This window comes from Anguilla anguilla, chromosome 6 (assembly GCF_013347855.1).
Source record: "Anguilla anguilla isolate fAngAng1 chromosome 6, fAngAng1.pri, whole genome shotgun sequence".
Taxonomy (NCBI): Eukaryota; Metazoa; Chordata; class Actinopteri; order Anguilliformes; family Anguillidae; genus Anguilla; species Anguilla anguilla.
Genome location: NC_049206.1, coordinates 16,242,496 through 16,262,675, shown reverse-complemented (window position 1 = coordinate 16,262,675; position 20,180 = coordinate 16,242,496).

Sequence of the window (20,180 nt, the reverse complement as noted above, 5' to 3'; positions counted from 1 at the left end):
GAAACTGAAATTAAATAATATGTATGATCTCACCATTTTGGACAATTAGTATATTATGATAACCATTGCATTCAATTTAATCTTGACTTATGGTACAACCACCGGCAAAAGCATATTTTTCTAATGCTCTGAAAATGTGGACAACTACGGCACAACAAATCAGGTCAGACCGTTGGGTGTGCTTTCATAAAGACAAGACTGCTGTACAAAAAAGAGATGTTGCCTTGCCTTAATCCACTGATTTTTGCGTTCCAAGGCATTGTATTTGTTGTTTTGAAATCTAGTCAAATTACATAATTAAATTAAATAAAACAATTAAACAGTTTGTTTATTTTACAAAGTCAGCAATTTAGTTAAATGGCGGATTAGCCCCTTTTAAGTTAAACTGGTGAGAATTTATATTGATTTCTTTTAAAACTCTTTTTCATGACAGCCGAGAGTAGCATTGCTGAAAAATATTTAGCTGAATGCTACAAAATATGAAAGTTTACAATATGTACTGTCTTTTTATTTAAAGACTGCATGTACAGTGCAATGATTGCAGCATATTAACCCTGCAAACAGAAATGCCCGTGTACTTATATAGACTTGTGAAATCTATAATATACAGGAAAAAAAATTCACTTCTGATCCATTTTGATTCTTGTACTATCAAGAGCTAAATATAGTTAAATTAATGGTTCGTAAACATTTGAACACTGATTTAATTCACGATAAATCAAAAGAGAACCGATTTGCACTGCAAATGTCAATTTCTTGAACTGCATGTGCTATTTTTTATTTTCTCTGCCACTGGGGGGCACTGTTGATTCATACCAAGTTCTTGAATACTGAAGACTTAAAATGGTCAACAGTGAAACGCTGGAAAAGCTCTTGACCAATTTATAATTTTGGGATTTCTAGTGACAATGTATTTGCCTGATATTCACAAAAATTGTAATAAAAATGCAATGGTAATGGTAATACTGCAGTAATTTCTGATAATCATAGCTTCAGTACATTGAATCAGGACACACAGTGATGTTTTACATAATAGGTAGGTAGGTCAAAAAATATCCTACTTCTTCCGTTTTTATTCCTTCTGAAAAGTGCCCATTATGAAGCGCTGTAAGAACTTCTTAGAAATGCAAAACAAAATATAAAATACATACATTTTCTGATCAAATAACTAATTGATTGATTTAAAATGACTACTATATATAAAATAATTACTATGGCATATCTATGAACAAGCTATATTTGTTCAGCCAAGGTATTATTACAGTGCACCTCAAGTAAAATATAATATTATATATAGTTTTAAGTTACATAACCTGTGATTCCAAATATTCAGTCTAGCATTCAATCTTGCCTTTGCAGGTTTTCATTGTTACTCGACGCTAAATTGATTACTTGAAGCAATTGATTACTCACTTTAAATCACTTTGATTCTTGGTTCTGAATTGACAGCGGATTCCAAGGTGAAAACAAAAAACAGCACATCTTGCAGCAAGAGTGAATGATACTGTGCCTCTCTCAGCAACTGTAAAAAAAAAAAAACATCTAACACCATCCCCAGGGTGTCAAAGACTTGATAAGTTTACTATCAAGGTAAGTTTTATGGTGGTACTTACTGAGAATATGGCGTTTGCTGAGAAACAGTGACAGTGCTGTACAACTTGGTTGAAATAAAAATTACACACTTTGGTGTGATCAATCATACAAGAATGCAGTAGCCAGAGATGGGGGACAGGTAATGCTCTCCCGCCTGATAGGAACTGCTTCTCTAATACTGAGTACACTTCTAAGACTGATGAAAAATGATTCAATGGCAGCCACTGAGTGGGATTCACCTACAATATCAGCCAACCTTACCTTTAAATTAATTAAATTAATACTGCACCCACTTCTCAGACGGTAATATCATTATTATTATTATTATTATTATTATTGTTGTTTCATTTTTTTATTTGAAGAATATTATCTTTATAAAAACTTGATTTAGCCATCACTGTCTTTAACTTTGATTTGTGCAAGTGGTCCATTGTTAATCAATGCTAAAGTTAAGGATGAATGTTGACTGAATCCTGGCCATTATTCACCCAGAAATGATTGATTTTAGTTAATTCAAACATGAGCAGTGTTATTTTTTAATTTCATATTTCATGTTTATTTAAGCTAAAGCTATTTAGCTACATTGTGGAAAATTATGGTAATTGCATCTCTTATTAGACTGGCAGTCCAAGTGAAGCAGTTTTTTTCCTTGGTTCAAAATTACACTGCTACTGCCTTTACTAATACCTTTACAATCTAAGGATAAACCCACATGGCACCATGGCACTGAAAGAGCATTCAAGTGAATACACTGCCTTTCGGTCACCAAAGGGACTGTCAGTTCACGGTCATACTTACTGACCGATACAGATCCCTAGCAATGTCTCAGTGTCTAATGAACCAGGTGAAGTTGATGATATACTGAACAGCCCTAGGCTGTGGACCAAGCAGCAGAAAGGTTTTCCTCAACCTTGTTTAAGCAAAATCCTAATGTGGAAAATAGGAAATTTACCAATACTTGTTGTAGGTGGCATAGGTCATTTCATTTCTACTGCCTTTAAGTGTGGTTGTACTATAACTATTTACAGTATTATTAGTGAAGTTCACTGTGCAACCACATTAACAGAATCGGCTCACATACGTTGATTATATTGGCTAGCTGGTCATATATCACAGGGTATGATTTAAGCTTCCATCCTCCATCAGATGAGTCAGCAGTGACTGCCTCTTCTCCATTTCCCTTTATTGACTCCCATGTGTCAGTATGCCAACCGTAAATTGTTGATTGTTTCCAAATGCAATCGAGAGTCTTTAATATAATATTTATCTGGGAAGGTATTGTTATGGCACTCAGCCACTTCACTCTAACATAATAAGTTGTTTATGTCTATTAATTGCTGATCCATTAAGCATGCACATCCTTTTTCAAATGCTGAACCTTAAAGGTTAACAGACAGTTGTTTGTGTAAGAAATATTACCCATGTGATTTTCAGTCTCATTAAACCGATTTTGTAGACAATGAAACTGTGTGCTAATTTCTGCGGGAGGGTTCAGGTCACAGACAGCCATTTTGTCTGTGCATCAGATCATTGTGCAAGGGACTGACAGATTGACCTGCTCGTTCTCTCTAATCTTGGGCCATCAGAGAGTTGGTCCTCTAAAGAGGACACACTGAATTATTTCTTTCTATTTTCCCTGCCTTGCCTGCTCTGTTTGTGCATTGTGATAATTTACCCTCTTCAATAAATTACACAATTACTCTGCTCAACTGCAATGTATAAAGAAATAGGTAGGTCCATTTTCCAATGTTCTACCACTTACTGAATACAGATACTGTATACTGGGTAAAAACCTGAGTGGATAAACCCTTATAAATATTCCACAAACAAACTTTTAAAAAAAACATTTACAATTTAAGATGGACTTCTAACAAGTAGGTGGTTATTCACAGACATTTGTTCAACTACTAAAAATATGGGAATGTTCCATTTTCTTTCTGAAAAATCAGGCTGATCTGACAGTTATATTTTATGGATGAGACCCAGAGCATTTCCTTCCACATGTAGGAACTCAGCTCTGTACCTGGTTATAATGGAAGCTAGATCGCAAAGGCTTGTATTCAATTTTCATGCATATTTTATATAATACTCTCAGTTCCGCTGTTCTCTTATCTTGCATTGAATTATTCATGACACAAAAATATATATTTTCAATCTCTTTCAAGTTCCCATGTATCTAGTCCATACATAACTGTCTCTCTTACCTTTACTATTTGAACTGAAAAGTGCAACATAACAAAGTTTGGGATTCAAAATAGAGTGAGATGAAGATAAAGCTGACAAGTAAAAGAAATGCTCTTCTTTCCCTCATAATTTTTTTTTTTTGGAATTACTCCATGTATCTGAGCTCAATTTAGGAATCCTTTAAGGCTTTTTCCATTCTCTGTATGTGAGGATTGTTACTAAGTTATTGTTCTCTTCCACCTAAATTATATTTAGTAGTATTTACTTACAGTAGCATACACTCTTATCCAGAGTGCCTAAAGAGTTAGTATATACAACTATGGATGCAAGAATTGACTCTCTTCTTTACATTTCATAAGTCTGTAACTGAGAGTCAGCTATGAAATTCTTCTTATATTTAAATAGCTTTATGGTTGCCATCGTATCACACAAGAGTAGCTCTTCAGATCAACTAAGCATTTGCAGTCTGCTTGTGCCAGTTGCACCTTTATGCATTTAAGAAGATGCTCTCATCCACATCCATTACCAAGTTTTTTTTTTTTTTTTTGAGACAATCCATTTATATATCTGGATATTTATTGAAGCAATTAAGCTGAAGCGCCTTGCTATGGGTATTGCTCAGTTCCCTAACCATTATACTGTACTGTGTATCAATTCTGATGCAGTAACTGTGCAGTTCAAATGGTAGACTGCTCAGTCAAGAAAAGAACTGGCAAAAGAACAGACGGATTTTTGTATGTACCCCTCCCAATCTGGCATCAATGAAACTGGTCAAAGAGCACTCGTGTTGGGAGAAATGTGGGGAAAGCTGACCAAAAAAAATAAGTCATGGCTCATAATGAGTAGGTTCTCTAAGTCAAATTATATTACAGGGGGGAAAAAACCTTGCTTCACATTACACACAGGCACCTGCACATGCCCACACACCCCTCATGCTTGCATAGACTTACTCACAATGCTGCAATGTTTTAAGGCATCTATGATGTGGTCTCTTCCCCTGTGCACACACTTTCCCGCAGGACGGCTGCCAGCTCAGCTTTTGTTTCCTTCTCATTTTCAGTTCTACTGCACAATAGCTAATGTCAGAAACATCTGAAAAAGGTTGTCAAAAACGCTTTCTGCCTGTCCTCAAGGAAAATCTGTTCATTAGAATGTACAGACACATTCCTGGCTCACTGTATGGAGGCAGTACCGCCCTCTGAGGACTTACCCAGGGTGAGTAATCATCTTATCTGTGAGCTGGCAAACATGTGGAGAGCCGATCTCCTGTGCTGTAAGAATGGCACCTGAAAACAGAGAGGCAGTCTTCCAAGGTTGCCGTGGGAGACTGCTGGGCCAGGCCTCTCATTAAAGGTCAGGTGTGGGAGTGGGCAGCCAGCCTCCTCCGCACGAGCAGACTAACGGATGGTTTCCATGGTGTTGCAGCTCAGTTAAAATCCACCACCAACACAAAACCTGTCACCCTCATCCCTATACTGTTAAAACAAAACATTTCAGTGCCCCACTCCTGTGTCTAGAAACACTAGATTTTGAGACTGACGAGAGCGAAATGGTAAGGATGGTCCCGGCTTTTAAACACCAGAAAAAAACGCAATTTGCCAAATCTTCCTCAAATTGTCTCTGCAAATATCCTCCTTAATTCATAAGAGCGTCATACACAAATCATTTAATCATAGCCACTTTTATATTAAGCCTAATACTGATCCATATATGTAGCTGTAACCAGCCTAATTAGACAATTATTAATCTTTTTATTAAGATAACTTTTTTTGGAAATATTCACATGAATGCTGTTCTTGGTAAATCATTGCACACACATTTTATGGCATATAATTTTAATGAAAAGATTTTTCACATTCAAGTTGCAGTTATTATAAAATTATCAAGAGGCAGGAATACACCCTGGACAGCCTGCCAATCTATCACAGGGCACACAAGCCATTCACTCACACCTATGGGCAATTTAGAGTCTCCAGTTAGCCTACCTGCATGTCTTTGGACTGTGGGAGGAAACCAGAGTATACGGAGGAAACCCTCACAGACACGGGGACAACATGCAAACTCTACACAGGAAGGCCCAGGCCGGATTCAAACCCAGGATCTTCTTGCTGTCAGGGGTACCCCCTTCAGCTCTTCAGCAAAATGGATGTCTGGAAAGATGCTTCACGACTCCCTGTGAGATGCTCATCCTCCCTCCCAGACCATCAGGGGATCTCCACGTCCCTTACAGGGAACAGACACTATGTGGGCGCTTCAGCCATAAATTTCTCTCCTCCGTGTCAGCACATCGCTAATTGGGTGTGTGGTCTAATCACTCTTCTGCCGTGAATTATTGCCATGAAAATTCAGACCAGTTTTATTCAGCGAGGGGACCCCAAGTGATTATAAATGTTGTAGTGCGGAGGAGGAACTAAGGTTTTCCCTCTCAACTGGTTTATGCTGCTTCTATCACAGCAAACAACTTTTAGAACGCTGTCATGAACTGTCCAATTACAGTACTATCCTGAAACAATGGCCTTGCTATAAGATTAACATGAATTGAGTCTAGAATGGTAAGTGGTGTAAGAATTTATATTCTCCAGGGCTGCATATAAGATTACACATTTTTTAGAATCAGTTCTGTGGCTTACAAATGCAATTCTGAGGACAACACAGAGATCAAAAATGTTTTATGACAAGCCTGGTATATACTGCATGTTCAACTATTTTGGATTTCTGAATGCAGTAATAAAAAATAAAAAAACGAAGGTTCTATCATTCATCATGACCCAGTGAACAATTTTGTGGAGAAAAGTCAGGAAAACCAAGTATCTGGCCACATTTGGTTGAAAGTGAATGTTTTATAGCCAACTAGGATGTAGCCAGGCTATATACCAGCAAAACATGGGCTATATTGGAGTTAACTTAGTCTGTTGATGTCAGAACATCTCTCAGCCTAGATTTTCACCCCTCTAGATGTCAATTTTATGGTGGGTACATACAGGGGGAAGTAGATCTAATGGTCCACAAGGAAATGCTTAACAGCCTTTTTGATGGTCTGGTGGTTTTGCCACTGACTTAATCACATGGTCACTTGTTTGTGTGTAATTCAGGAGGGCTGCTAACTGTTTCAGTCCCACAATTAGCCATTGCACCCAGACAGGGAGTGATTTCGTTCAGAAGGGCAGTCACTGCCTCATCACACAAGAGTGACTCTTCTGGTTAATGGTTTACAAGCAGTCTGGCTGCACCAGCTGTATTAGACGCCCTCTGTGCAAGCCAGCAAGCTTACTGCAAAATTGTAGAGTGAAAAGAAGCAGCAGGTGGCAAATGACTTCATGGAGGATGCACATCCTAGTCTGTGCTCTTTGTGACTGACAGAGGATGTGGCAGTCACCCTAAAACTATGTGAGTCTCTGGGAAACTGTACCATTTTTCCAAAGTTAGCGATTTGGATTGTTTGTGAGATTTTAGACAGTTTGGGAGGGGGGGGGCTTTTATGGTTTACTACTAGACAAAATTACAATACTAAAACCAGACATTGTGTACGGCTTTATATTTCATGTATTACAATGCGTGAATATTATGACTACAATTGCAATGTTGTTGTTCCATGAGCAGTTTAGATGTCTATCAAGTGTGTGAAAAGTTTCTTTGTTCACTTATCCTGATGTCATGAATGGGTTGGAATGCTTGACTAAAATGAATAGAATAAATGTTTATTCATTCAAAAACATGGCATATCTTATTAAGTATGTCATCAATATTTTTTTTTTTGTGATTTACAAAAGAATCTTGATTTTCTTCCACATCATCAAATTATGGATCAGCATAACTCGGCAAAACATCACAGTTTATCTTTAAAACCTAGGATGTACCAGTACCATTCGACAGTATCAGTCACTTAGTCGCTTTCTCATGCGACTATGTCTCTGAACAGTCTCTTCCAGATGCATTATTCATGACCCGACACTGTGCACCAAAGTGCATGAGGATGCTATACTTTTAGTCACAGGAAGTCACTGCAAAATGCACAGTGAAGCATATAGTGCTTGTCAAAAAGCTTTGGGCAAGTTTAAACTTAAAATGAAAAGACCTCTGAAAGATACGTGAGTGCTTAGCAGTGCTGAGTGTAATGGCTTTTAAGTCCATCTTTGAAACAAAGTCTGTAGTGGCCTGCCAGTGCTGTCTATGTGGATGGGTGCAGAGCTTCATTAATGCTTACATGTTCTGCTATTCTTATTTTGCCATGTTAGCACTGCACAATTTTTCAACTGTCTGTTGTGGGGATAAGGACGATTTTCACATTGTTCAAATCAGTGCTTTGATATCCCTCTGAAAAACATTCACTAGGAAATGCTGAGACATGATTGCAGACAGCACTGTGCAAAATATTGAGTGGTAGGTCAATCTTCATGGGCAGCAGTGTAGTATAATGGTTACAGTAGCATACTGGGCTTGTAACCTCAAGCTTGTGAGTTTTGAGTCCCAGCTGGGTCACTGCCCTTGTGACAAGATACTTAAACTGAATTGCTTTAGTAAAACATCCAAATGTAAAAAAATGTGTTGTACATGAAATTTGCATATGTTTCACTGGATCGGAGTGCTTGTTAAATTTTGTAGCCCAGATGTTTGTTTTATGCCAAAATAATGTAAAAATTAAAAAAAACCTTGAGCAATTTCCATCGCTATCCCTGTCACGAAGAGACAAAATGTTTACAGTGATCAACAACTTCATTTACATCTGTTAGGGAAGAAAGCTGTGCTTTGGAGCAGATGTATACCTTAAAAAAAAGACCTGTGATGCACAGTTTTGAGTCACACTCAATATATTAGCCTCTCTCCATTGCTCACTACACAGAGGAGATGGCCCGAGGCTGTACTGTATGAAAGGCATTATACAAGTATATCTTCTCAACAGACTAAACCATTAAAAGAAGCGAGGGTTGAAGTTGCTTGGGGAGGGGCGGGGGGCGGGGAATTGAAACATTTTACCTATAAGGGAAGTTTCCTGTGGGATTAGTCACCCGCCTGGAGGATCAGCTGTGCGCGAGCGGCTGAAAAGCCACGGAACTGCACTCGACGGCCCGCGGGTGCCGACAAAAGGTGGACGTCCTTGGGAGGCCGCGTGGGCGGATCATTTCACATCAGCTTTTCTTTGTGGGGTCCCCTTTCCTGGAAGTATTCTCTTTGATTTGTGACGCGTTCGACTGTAGGCTCCCGCGGCAAACCTCCTTCTTTTGCTTTTTGCTTTTTGCTTTTTTTCCGGTGACGTGGGATGCCGAGAACTAATGTGCGTTTTTACAGGCCTCCACTTTGCCTCCTGCTCAGCCTGATTAATGGCATTTCATCTTCATTTGAATAATGCGAGGACATAATGGCCATTTCGATTGCAATCAGGCGGTACCCTTTCCCCCCCCCCCCCCGCCCCCTCTGCAGCTATGAGCAACAGCTAGTACTTTTGTTGCCAGTCAACCAGTGTGCAATTTGGTCTGCCTGACATATTGAAATTGAAGCCAGCTAGTGCAAGAGCCCAGCTTAAAAAAATTCTATGTTAGCGTATATGATCTTTAAAAACATCAATGTTAAATAAATGAATGGGCTTTTTTAAAAGTGTGTTTGGTATGCCTTATGTATTTGAAAATGCAAACCTTTGCTTTGCATTTTAAGAAGAGGCACTTGTTCACATACAGTTAGGAAACAGTGTGACACAGACAACACAAACACAGACATTCAGTCAATAGCACAATATAGACAACATGTAAGTTTCATTCAGATCCAAATTTATGGTAAACAAACAAAAAAAATAGGTCAATAAATGGAACCTTCTGGTCTGCTGCACTCTAAACTAATATGACTTCAAGGACTGCTATCACATTTTGCTTTTCATCTCTTCACTACGCACAGAGCTGTGTGTTCAAATGCGCAGCAATGCCAATCAAGGAAAGCTCTTAACTTCCCACAAGCTGCGGGCTAAGTACCACATCTATGAAGCTTCACAGAGTGAAACTGTATTCTTAAAAGTGCAAAAATTCTAAGCATTATGGAAATTTACTTTTATTCCTTGAAGTAAGAATGAGACCAATGTTCAAATATTCTTTAGCCTAAAAAACACCCCTAACTTGCCATGGAATTGAGGGAAATCCGGAGGTGTTTTAAGTTTTAGCAAATAATTATTTAACATTTTAGGCTTGAATTAGTCTTTAAAGTGATTTTTCTAAGCTTTATGCATCTCAGGTCTCAGGTCCCCAGTCCTTCAGTTGAGCTGCACAGTTCACTGACTGGAGGATTGCTCAGCTGTTCAAGGGAGATTGCTGGATCAGTAAGAGCTGCTGTTGACTAATCCAAACCCAAAGCTCGCTGACAAGAATCTATAGTATTAATCTATGCCAATAAAATGCATGCTTATAAGGATTTTATTAATATTCTTCCTCTTTCACATAACAGTGCCTTGGACAACTGGAACGTAAGCTCTATCCTTCATATTTTTCTCACATTTCAAGATTTTTCATCAGTGAACTTTGGATTTCACTGATTTCACCTCTTCAGACTGCACCTCTCCCCATCCCTCCCTACCCCCCTGTAAATGACTGTAAGCTTAGGGTTGTAACTAGGCAGCTGTTTCGTAGGTGACTTAGGTGCATTAACTGTCTTAACTGCTTGTATTTTTTCCATAGACTGCGTTGTTGCCGTTCTCGTTGTTAGTGTTAATCAGTTTAACCTTCAGGGTCCAAGTTGAACTATGCGGTTGTTCCCTGCACTTGGACCGGTACTTCTCTCTAGGGGTTTCGTCATACTTGTTCCTGGTTATGGTTATACACTTTGTTGTACGTCGCTCTGGATAAGAGTGTCTGCCAAATGCCTGTAATGTAATGTAATGTAAGGGATTTCCCCTTTTTCGCCATGCTAAACAACTTTGAAAAATGTTTGGTTTATAATAGTTTGAAATGTTCCTTCTGTTCTCACACTGTGATGAAGACTGCAGCTGGGTCTACTAGTACTTTTACTGACTGAAAATAGGGTGAAAGGAATGGGCCTGGCAAAAAAAAGAAAAAGGGAGAAAAAATAAAGAAAACAAATACACACGTGTGATGTGGGAAGCGGAATGTAAAATACACTCAAGATGCAGAAAATCGTGAACCCAGCGTGGTTTGGGGGGGTGTCGGGAGGACAAAAAGAATGGCGCAATGTTCAAGCAAACAGACAAAATAGCTTGCTTATTTTCAGAACTATGTTGTTAAAAGGTTGTTGCGTCTACTTGGAATGGACTTAAATACACTCCAAACATACTCTCCCAACCTATTATGACTGAAATACGGTGCATTTATATTTAAAGCACCGCACGAGTCCATTTGCCTCATGACTCACTGGAGAGAACTCGCCTGACGTCTTTCTGAATAAATGGATTTGTCAAAAGGTTTCATAAATAGCAAGGCACGTGCCCTCACTACAGACACAAACACATGTATGCTGCATGAACTTCAATAAAAATATTCATTTAAATATAAGAACATATATTCCGTTCAATATCATCCTTAAGAATGACTTCATTGTCATTAATGTGACCACAGTAACTGAAGTGACACTTAATGAATATACCTTTTCACAGTTTCAGCATGCACATTGCTTATATTTTAGATTCTAAGTGGCAAACATAAATGTCAAGGTCCCCCCTGCACTGGGGTAGATGTTATTTGCTTTTTTTGCTTTTTTGGGGGGTTCCACATGCTTGTAACAGCACACAGAAAAAGACTGGTTTGAGTTAGAATAAATAGGGATTCAATCATTTAGTGCCCTTAGCCATCACATGTACGGAACTGACCTTCAGAGTTGATCTTGTGAACACTGAAGGTCATCACTTTGAAAGTGACAGCACATAATAGCCAGCAAATGCACATGCATGTGATCTCTGAGAAAAAAGAACCTATTATATCATGCAGGTGGCTAATCACAACATGTTGTGGCGGCTGGCTAGTTACTGTAGCTTGTTCCATGTTACTTCCTGGTTTCATTCTCTGTCGCTTATTGGCCTGTTTGTTTAGCCAGTTATGTGCCACTATTATTTGTTTAGCTGATTTGCAAAAGAGGCCGCATATTGTATACTTAAGGAGCACCAAGTCAGTCCTAGGGGCCAGTTCCTGAAGCCTAGTTTGGCCAGTTCTACTCATCCTGCGCTTGTAATTAAGCTACATTCTTTCGGTGTTCATAAATGAGCTTAATGGCTCAACAGTGCAATCCACCTGCTTGTCTCGTGCTGGAATCGTTACAATATTCTTGTTTACATTAGCACTGTTTGCTGATTGTATTAATTCAGAACATCATGGAATGTGTTATTGATGCCTTAGTGTAGAGCACATGTATTTGTTTAGGAAGGGAACTACTGCACTGATACATGTACTTTTGTTTGCATTCTAAGTTGCTCTAAGTCACTCTGGATAAGAGCATTTGCTAAATTAAACACATAAAATAATAAAATATAAAATAATGATATTCAAAATTATGTGGCACTTTCTAAGCATGGTTACACAAAGCAAAATAGTGCTTTGGTAAAAGGCATGATACTCGATTGACCATAATGTCAATTAAGTACAGCTGCACCAGAAATCACTTTCATCACTCAAAACACCAATACCTGCTTTTCATGTTAACTTCATAAGAGCATTAAGAAATGTAATGTTACTATGACACACATCGTTAACCCAGAGATTAAGTGTAAACTGAAATATTCCAAACGATCATTTTACACATTCATTGAATTGAATCCTGCTATTGTGGGGAAACTCTTATGTTTCAGTTCAGTCCAAGAAAATGTTTTCTAAAAACGGCATGCTATCATTTCAATTACAAATTTCAGAGCTCTAACAAAACACTCAGAAAAGAACATGGAAAACAATGAAATTTAAAAATAATCGAAGTGGTCATTTTCGCTGTGTCACTCAATGACCCACGGTGTGTCATATTAGATATGTTTATTTCTAACCACAGAGGTCCTTGTGACAAGCCGACCTGTTCGTCTTTTAAAATGAGTGACTCCTAATACATTTATTTATTTTTAATTTGAGGGATGAATTTTCAGAAAATTGATGGTAATGATTTCCCATGAAAGAGGTTTGAGTTCACTGTGGGAGAAGAGTGCAGGGTGCGCTTTGGGCAATGTTCCCAATTACAGAAATACACAAAAACAACATGCTGTTTGTGCCCGTCCCATTGTTACTGCTTCATACTGCTTTCATATGAAGATGTGGCTTTGACGGGGGTGACGATGACTACGTGGCTTCCCATTTCATGGAAGCATCAGCAGCGGTTCCCTGGGATCTTCTGAGAAAAAATGTTGCTGTTACTGCTTGTCCACTATTATCCTTCACTATCTACAGTATTTAACAAAAAACAGTATTATACTTAAACAATCCGGGAACTTGAGTAATCCTCAAAAAAGTCAGTGAAATTTAAACCAAGGGTGTGTCATGTACTTGGTTCTACATAACTGTTGTGGATACACAATGTATTATATTTTAGTTTTGTAGTAAACAGATGTTTGTTCAACTGTTGTCTAATGTGCATGATCATCAATGAGCAAATACAATAAACACAAATCCATTTTAATGTTTCTCATTGTTACTGTAAATTACATTACTGTAAGTTACAGTTTCTCGTACAGATTTACAAACAGTGAGCACTACTGCAGGCATGACAATTGTATATACAATAAAAGACATTACTACTGTAAATTAAGGTGTGAATTGTACATTTTCCTAAAAAAAAAAATAATAAAAGCAGAACTTTTATTTTCAGTCCTGATTTATTTATAATAATCTCCTGACTTTTGCTTTGGAAGCAATGAGCTGTCCACCATTGTTAATCAAGAAAAATGTCATACCAGATTTGAAGTAGAAAAGTATTCAGTACTGTTGCCCTTGTTGTAAGGTGATAAATATTACAGGGATGAGTGTACGCTCCAATAAATAAAGAAAAACTGCCTCAGGATCTGGTTCTGTACTTGATGCTACACGATGCTAACGATTCATGACATTGTGAATTTGTTAGAGAGAAAAGACAAGCTAAAAATAAATCCACTTGGCTAAAGGCACTATCATGCAATTTCAAACTTTTTTCATGAGTTCTACATTTAGGTCATAAAGCGATCTCAAAAATAAATATTTCCCAATAACGTAGTTCACTCAATCACTTGCCAGAACAAACAGAATAATACTTCACAATTGTGCTGAAACAATTTATTTATGTTAGAAAATGATCCATGAAAATGATATTGGGCTCCCAGAACCGTAAAATGTATTTGTTAGCAACTATTTCACCCTGACAGTACAAGAAGTAAGTTGCATTTATCACACAGTTGTCTTATTTGCAATTTTGCCTAAATGAACACCATACTGTCATCATCCTAGCTGTAAAGTCCAGTAAGTATGAACACTGTACTTCACTCTTATGCAACCCGCAGCCCCCCCCCCCCCCCCCCAACAGCACATACACATATAGTAATTTGCCCTTGCACCACACGTCTGCTATTAACAAGTCTTTCTCATGTCACCAGTTTGCTATATTTGTCTTATTATTTCTTTGTAACTAATAAGTCATTGCACATTTTACACTCTAACAAAGTACTACACTGTATTATCATTCCTTCTTGTATTCCAGATGTTGTGGTTTCAGCTGAAGGAAAATCTGTTACAGTAAATAGTTTTCATAAAAGATGAATTACGGTATTAATACATCTAATACATCTATCGCATAGATTCCAATGTGAAGAACAAGAAATTCTAACAGTCATTGAACCATGACCAGCACTTTAAGCTCAGATTGCCTGACCACAGAAAAACATGACCACAGAAAAGCATGCCAAGAGCCTATGGTCAGAACCTTTTGGAAAATGAAGTCTCAAAGCTCTGTCCTTCTGGAAATAACTTCTTTTTTTTTTTTTCCAAAAACCCCACATGTCCCTCGTGAGTAAAAAAACTCTCGGATGAAGGGAGAAATCATAGGAATGCCCATAATGTCACAAGTGTCACTGAATAAATATATCCCCCCCCCCCTCCTTCGTCAGAGGAGATTTCCCGTATTTTAGGAGAGGGGAAATTCAGAGGTCCAGGCAACTTACAAAAAGTGTCCTTGTCTTTTCTTTTTCCATGGAAAAATACTCCGACTGCAGGTCATCACTCAGACGCAGTGACAGCATTTGGGCTTCAACCCAGCTTGCACAACACATTAATGCAGTAAGGTTCTGTAAGGTTGTAGTGGCCAACATAGCAGCAATGTTTTTACCAAACCAAACCGCAACTTTCAAGCTGCGTTGGGTCCAGATCACCCTTTTTTCAGCAAGGAAACATTTCAGTAAAATGTGTTTCAAACCCAGCAAAATTGGACAAATGTGATGCTTTCACAAATTGAACCTAAACCTACTAAACCTAAAATGATATTTTAAAGATGGGCAGCAGATGTTTGGGATCACTGGTGGCAGACTGTGTCCTTTGTAATACAATTTATCTTGGTCCTTTAGATGGGCTTCTGGTCTGAGAGCACTTATTCAGTGTCCTGATGATACTGGGCCTGTTTTGGGTCTTCGGTTAAGCTCTTGATCGCCTGTCAGTGTTACAGTGTTGTTGTATTTACTTTACTGTTGTCTTACTGATTTTAAGACTATTTAATGGTTGTTATAGCAAGGCTTGTGGTAGCCTAAGTAGTACCTGTACCAAAGCTGAGAAGATTCACTGTAACTTCTCTGCACCCACAGAAGCACATTAAATGATCAAAGGAGTGTCCCCACTGTGGTGTTACTTACAGCTTATAAACCTCAAACAGACCAAAACAGATCTACACTGTATGACCAAAAGTATCTGGACACCCCTTGGCCTGGGGCTGCTTTTCATGATTTGGGCTAGGCCCCTTAGTTCCAGTGAAGGCAAATTGCCCAGTCAGTGCACAACCTCACTAATGCTCTTCTGGCTGAATGGAAGCAATCCCTGCAGCAATGCTCCAACATCTAGTATGAAGCCTTCCCAAAAGAGTGGAGGTTGTTATTGCAATAAAGGGTGGACCAACTCGTGTTAATACCCCTAATTTTGGATGAGATGTTGAATGTGAGGTGTCTACATACTTTTGTCCATAGCGTACACTGAAGGTGATTTAGTCTTCAGATTGCTTACAGGTCTGTAAGCACTTTCTCCGAAGAGTACCAATCCCTTTCACAAAAGTGCAGTATAACATGAAAAGGGGGCATCTGGTGTGCTATCACACAGCAGGCCTTTAGAAAGCGAGACTTATATTGACAGCCCTTCAGAACTCTGAATGATCAAAAGCCCAGTGATTCATCTGGCCTTCATCTTCACCGCGGGTGAACACACAACTTCCGGCACAGCGGAAATTCTGGCGCCCACGCCCACCTGTTCCAATGACTTCTCAAGTATGTGGCCCAAAGGAGAATATCAACCCGTGATTCTCCTTTTTGTTTATTTATGTTTTTAGGGTTCTTTCAGTTTGTAACATGTTTTGAAAATTCTTCACGGAAGCAGTTGCTGGTTTCCTAACGTAAATGATGATAAATAAATGATGATACTGGTACGTGCATGAAGGCCAGTGTATGTGTGTGTGTGTGTGTATGTATGCATATGTGGTAGTGCAAGTGCGCATCTGTGCAAGTCAGTGTATCAAACATGGGGACAGTGGCAGTTAGCTAAGACAAGAGGTACTGAGTAAGAGAAATCAATTTTGTGTAAGATCCATCAAAATGAAAAAGTGCCTATAATGTGCTTGTGGCGTAATTAATTGAACCATCATCTTTGACCCAAGTGTGAAGTAAAATTAGCATGAACGGAAATTATTTTGATGAATATTAACTAAACTGGTTCTAGGAACTGGCTAATTTCATACTTCTGTGACCTACTTCTCCCTTCAGAAATATAATGATGTTTGCTGGTTGTATTGTGTCGCTGTAAAATGGAACTATTCAACAAAATGGAAAATGCATAGGTTTTCATCATCAAATAATTGAACTGTTGGCATACACTTGCCAACATTTTGATGACATAATAACACACAACAGTATCTTCAAGGTCTCCTTTGCTCTCGATAAGATGAGCTTATGTGTTTATATCTATGCCATACAAAAGCATGAATACAACTCATGAATACATGAATTTCAGGGAGAATTGCACTTTAAATCTTTTTCTGCCCCAGCTGCTTCACTTCACTGGTCACCCACTACTTTGCAGCCAAATAGCATTTATGGAAAATCTTCTTCTGTCTTACCAATCTTCTAATCACTGTTCATGCTGTTTCCCTGCCTTCTCTTCATTTATTCATTTCCCTACAACCCTTGACATAGACCACTTCTCTCTACTGCTGATATAACCGTCTCTGTTAACATATATTCTTGATTCTCCTCTCATCCTGCTGATTGCCTTGACCGCATTTTCCCAGCATGTAATTTCCTCTTATGACTGGAGCAGCCCATTGTTCTGCTCTTGCCCTGCCACCATTTTTCAATCTAGACCAGTTCTCTGCGTTTTTACATTTCAATTCAATTGAAAATGTGTGGTTTCCATTGCAGAGGGTAGCCCAGAAGCGCAGACTGAAGAATCTTGAAAGATACGTCCACCATTTTCACAAAACACTACGAAGGGCACCTCAGTCGTGTTTTGTCTGCAGAGGGAGGGTGCATAAAGTGCTGAAGGGGAACCAAAAATATTATCAGGACAAAATGAAAGCTTGCATAGTATTACCATTCCGTATATTTTGATAACGGAGCTAAAATAGTAGCAGTAGTGACACAATTTCTATAATAGTTTGCAAATGTGTGTCTCCAGCAGGAACACATCTTAAATCATGCTTTTATATAGTTGAGAACATAAAATTGTGCAAAAGGGTTACACATTTGGTTAACAAAAGACTGGGAAATAGTCCTGTGGAACAGTTATTCTGTCAGTGTCCGATGTGCCCTACTTCTGAGAAGGAGAAAATGGGAGATCATCACACACTTTGAATGTCTGCACAATACAATGAAGGGCCATTTTGTGTATTTTTCTATGTCATGTAACCACTGAGTCAGCAGGGCTCACATCCAGGCCAGCCCATTAGAAGAGGAAACTGTGTCGCAGTTATCGGATTATGCAACACTGTCCCTCAGCCTGCAGAGAAGGGGAAGAGACGGGAAATTCCGGGTCATTGGTGTCAGCCCAGTAACGCGGATATGTCATGGCTGTGGGTCTGACAGGATGGTGCGACCACGTCAAACCTCCTCTCGCACCAGTTCCCTTAATAAATCTGGCTTTTCTGATCAGTTTATGTTTTCTTTTTTTGTTTGTTTGTTTTTATTTTGACAATAATTTTGGCAAACATAACACACAAAAACATAGTTCCCAAACAATTAACCCCTCCGATGTCCTGCACCTGTCTTCCCTAAAGGAGGAAACTATCAAAAAAAATTACATTTAGTCTAATAGTTGCTAAAACAATGGGCAACAAGATTTATATGGATTGCAATATGTACATGTTATAAACAATAGTATATCTATTGTGTGTGTGTGTGTGTGTGTGTCTGCGGGCACACATATGTGTGCTGTACGGATTAGATGTCAAATTTGCAATCCCTCAAATGCAGAAAACTATCCATACAATATATGAAAAATATGACATTTGAAAAATGGTACATAAAATAAACTCATTACCTGCTTGTACCTATGGATGAAATCATTTACCCTCAGAATCTTTCTTCATCATTGGTATAAAAAAGTAGTTTTTGTCATTTCTATTTAAATATCTGTCTTGCCCGTAACTACAAGATTGTCTATTCATAACCCCTTTGTCATCTGGAATATATTATCTCTGAGGCTCAGTGTGGTTGCATTTGGATTTGTCCCATGGAAACTGCAATCTGCTAGTGATGGACTAGTCAACTGAAATGATAAATTGACCTTTTCACATTACTGTGAAAATATGTTTTCTAAGTTCTATGCAACATCATTCAGTTTGAACTGTATAGGAGGCCATTTAGTGAAAACTAAAACCATCTTCAAGCCTAACTTCTATTTTTCACCTTGGCATCTGGAATACATTTCCGTCATGCCTTGCGTGGTTTCTTTTGAATTTCAATGGAAATTGCTTTTCTCACTATGGTAACAGAAAACAGGAAATTATTGTACAGCTGAACTCAGGAACAGGAAATAAAGTTTAATCAGATTAAGTTCTTATTATTTCAAAATTCCGGTTACATTAATGAATGTACGAAGAAAAAAAAATCTGTGCAATTCAGAATTAACTCGGGCATTAATGCTTCAATTAAGGTTTAAGAAATTTACCCATGATAACTTTTGAAGTAGTACTTGAAAACATTCAACAATGCTTTCAAGGTGTGAAATTAAATTTTGGCTGCTCGTAAAACTCAGTCTGCAGCCAGATTAAAATGGTAATCATTGCCGTCCATTCAAACACCATCTAGTCCTACTCAGTTTTCAGAAATTAATTTTCCAACAGTGCATAAATGTACATTTAAATTAATTAAAATCGCTGAACAATTGCTTCATTACAGAGATCAGAGAACAGTTCTTCCCCCCGGCCCCCCACCCCCTCCCCTTTGGTAGATCACATCCTGTCATTGCTTGCTTCCCGGACTTTGTGTCAGCAGACATTAGGGCCTCAAATTGGTTGGTATTTATGTACTTGTCACAAACATGAGATTAAAGAAGGGCCACCTGCACACATTAGCAGAATTGCCTTTTGTAAATTGAAAGACTACCACTACTATATGAAAAAATTACATTTGAATAATATCCGCACCTGTGCATTAATAAGTAACACACAGCTGTTCCCTTTGAGTGCTGCTCTTTCAAGACTGATGTTAGAGTATTTTTAACATAACATAGGAGCAAAAAATGCACCCGTTCTGCCTTATTTTCAAAAATACAAAACTATCGATTAAAGACAAAAAAAATTCTATTTGCAAAATCTCTGATTTTCTCTGATATTTCCCATCATTCATTTCAAAAGCATTACCAGCAAGAATAGGGCCCTGCAGCCTTGCTGGGAATTTTCAATCTTGTTGCTAGGGAACTGTGCATTATACAGACAGCATCAGTACAAGGGAGCCGACTGCATAAGTATATGCGTCTATGCGCTGAAAATGTCAGGTTGTGCTGGTTCAAGCTTATTACCCATTGGAATACTGAGGTAAATTGTGTGAAACTGTATACACCATTTGCATAAGAAGCACATCTGTCAAAACAATTATATTTGACACAATATCATAGTGCCCACGGATGAAGGGATGTTGTAAACCTTCCCACCAAAAGACGATAAATCAGGAAGTTGTAACGTTTTTCTCCTCACTGACCAGGTACTTAATTTCTTGATTTAACTGTTAGCAACCACTTAGCCTCTTGGAGTTGTTCTGACATTAATAGGCCCTTAAAGAGAAC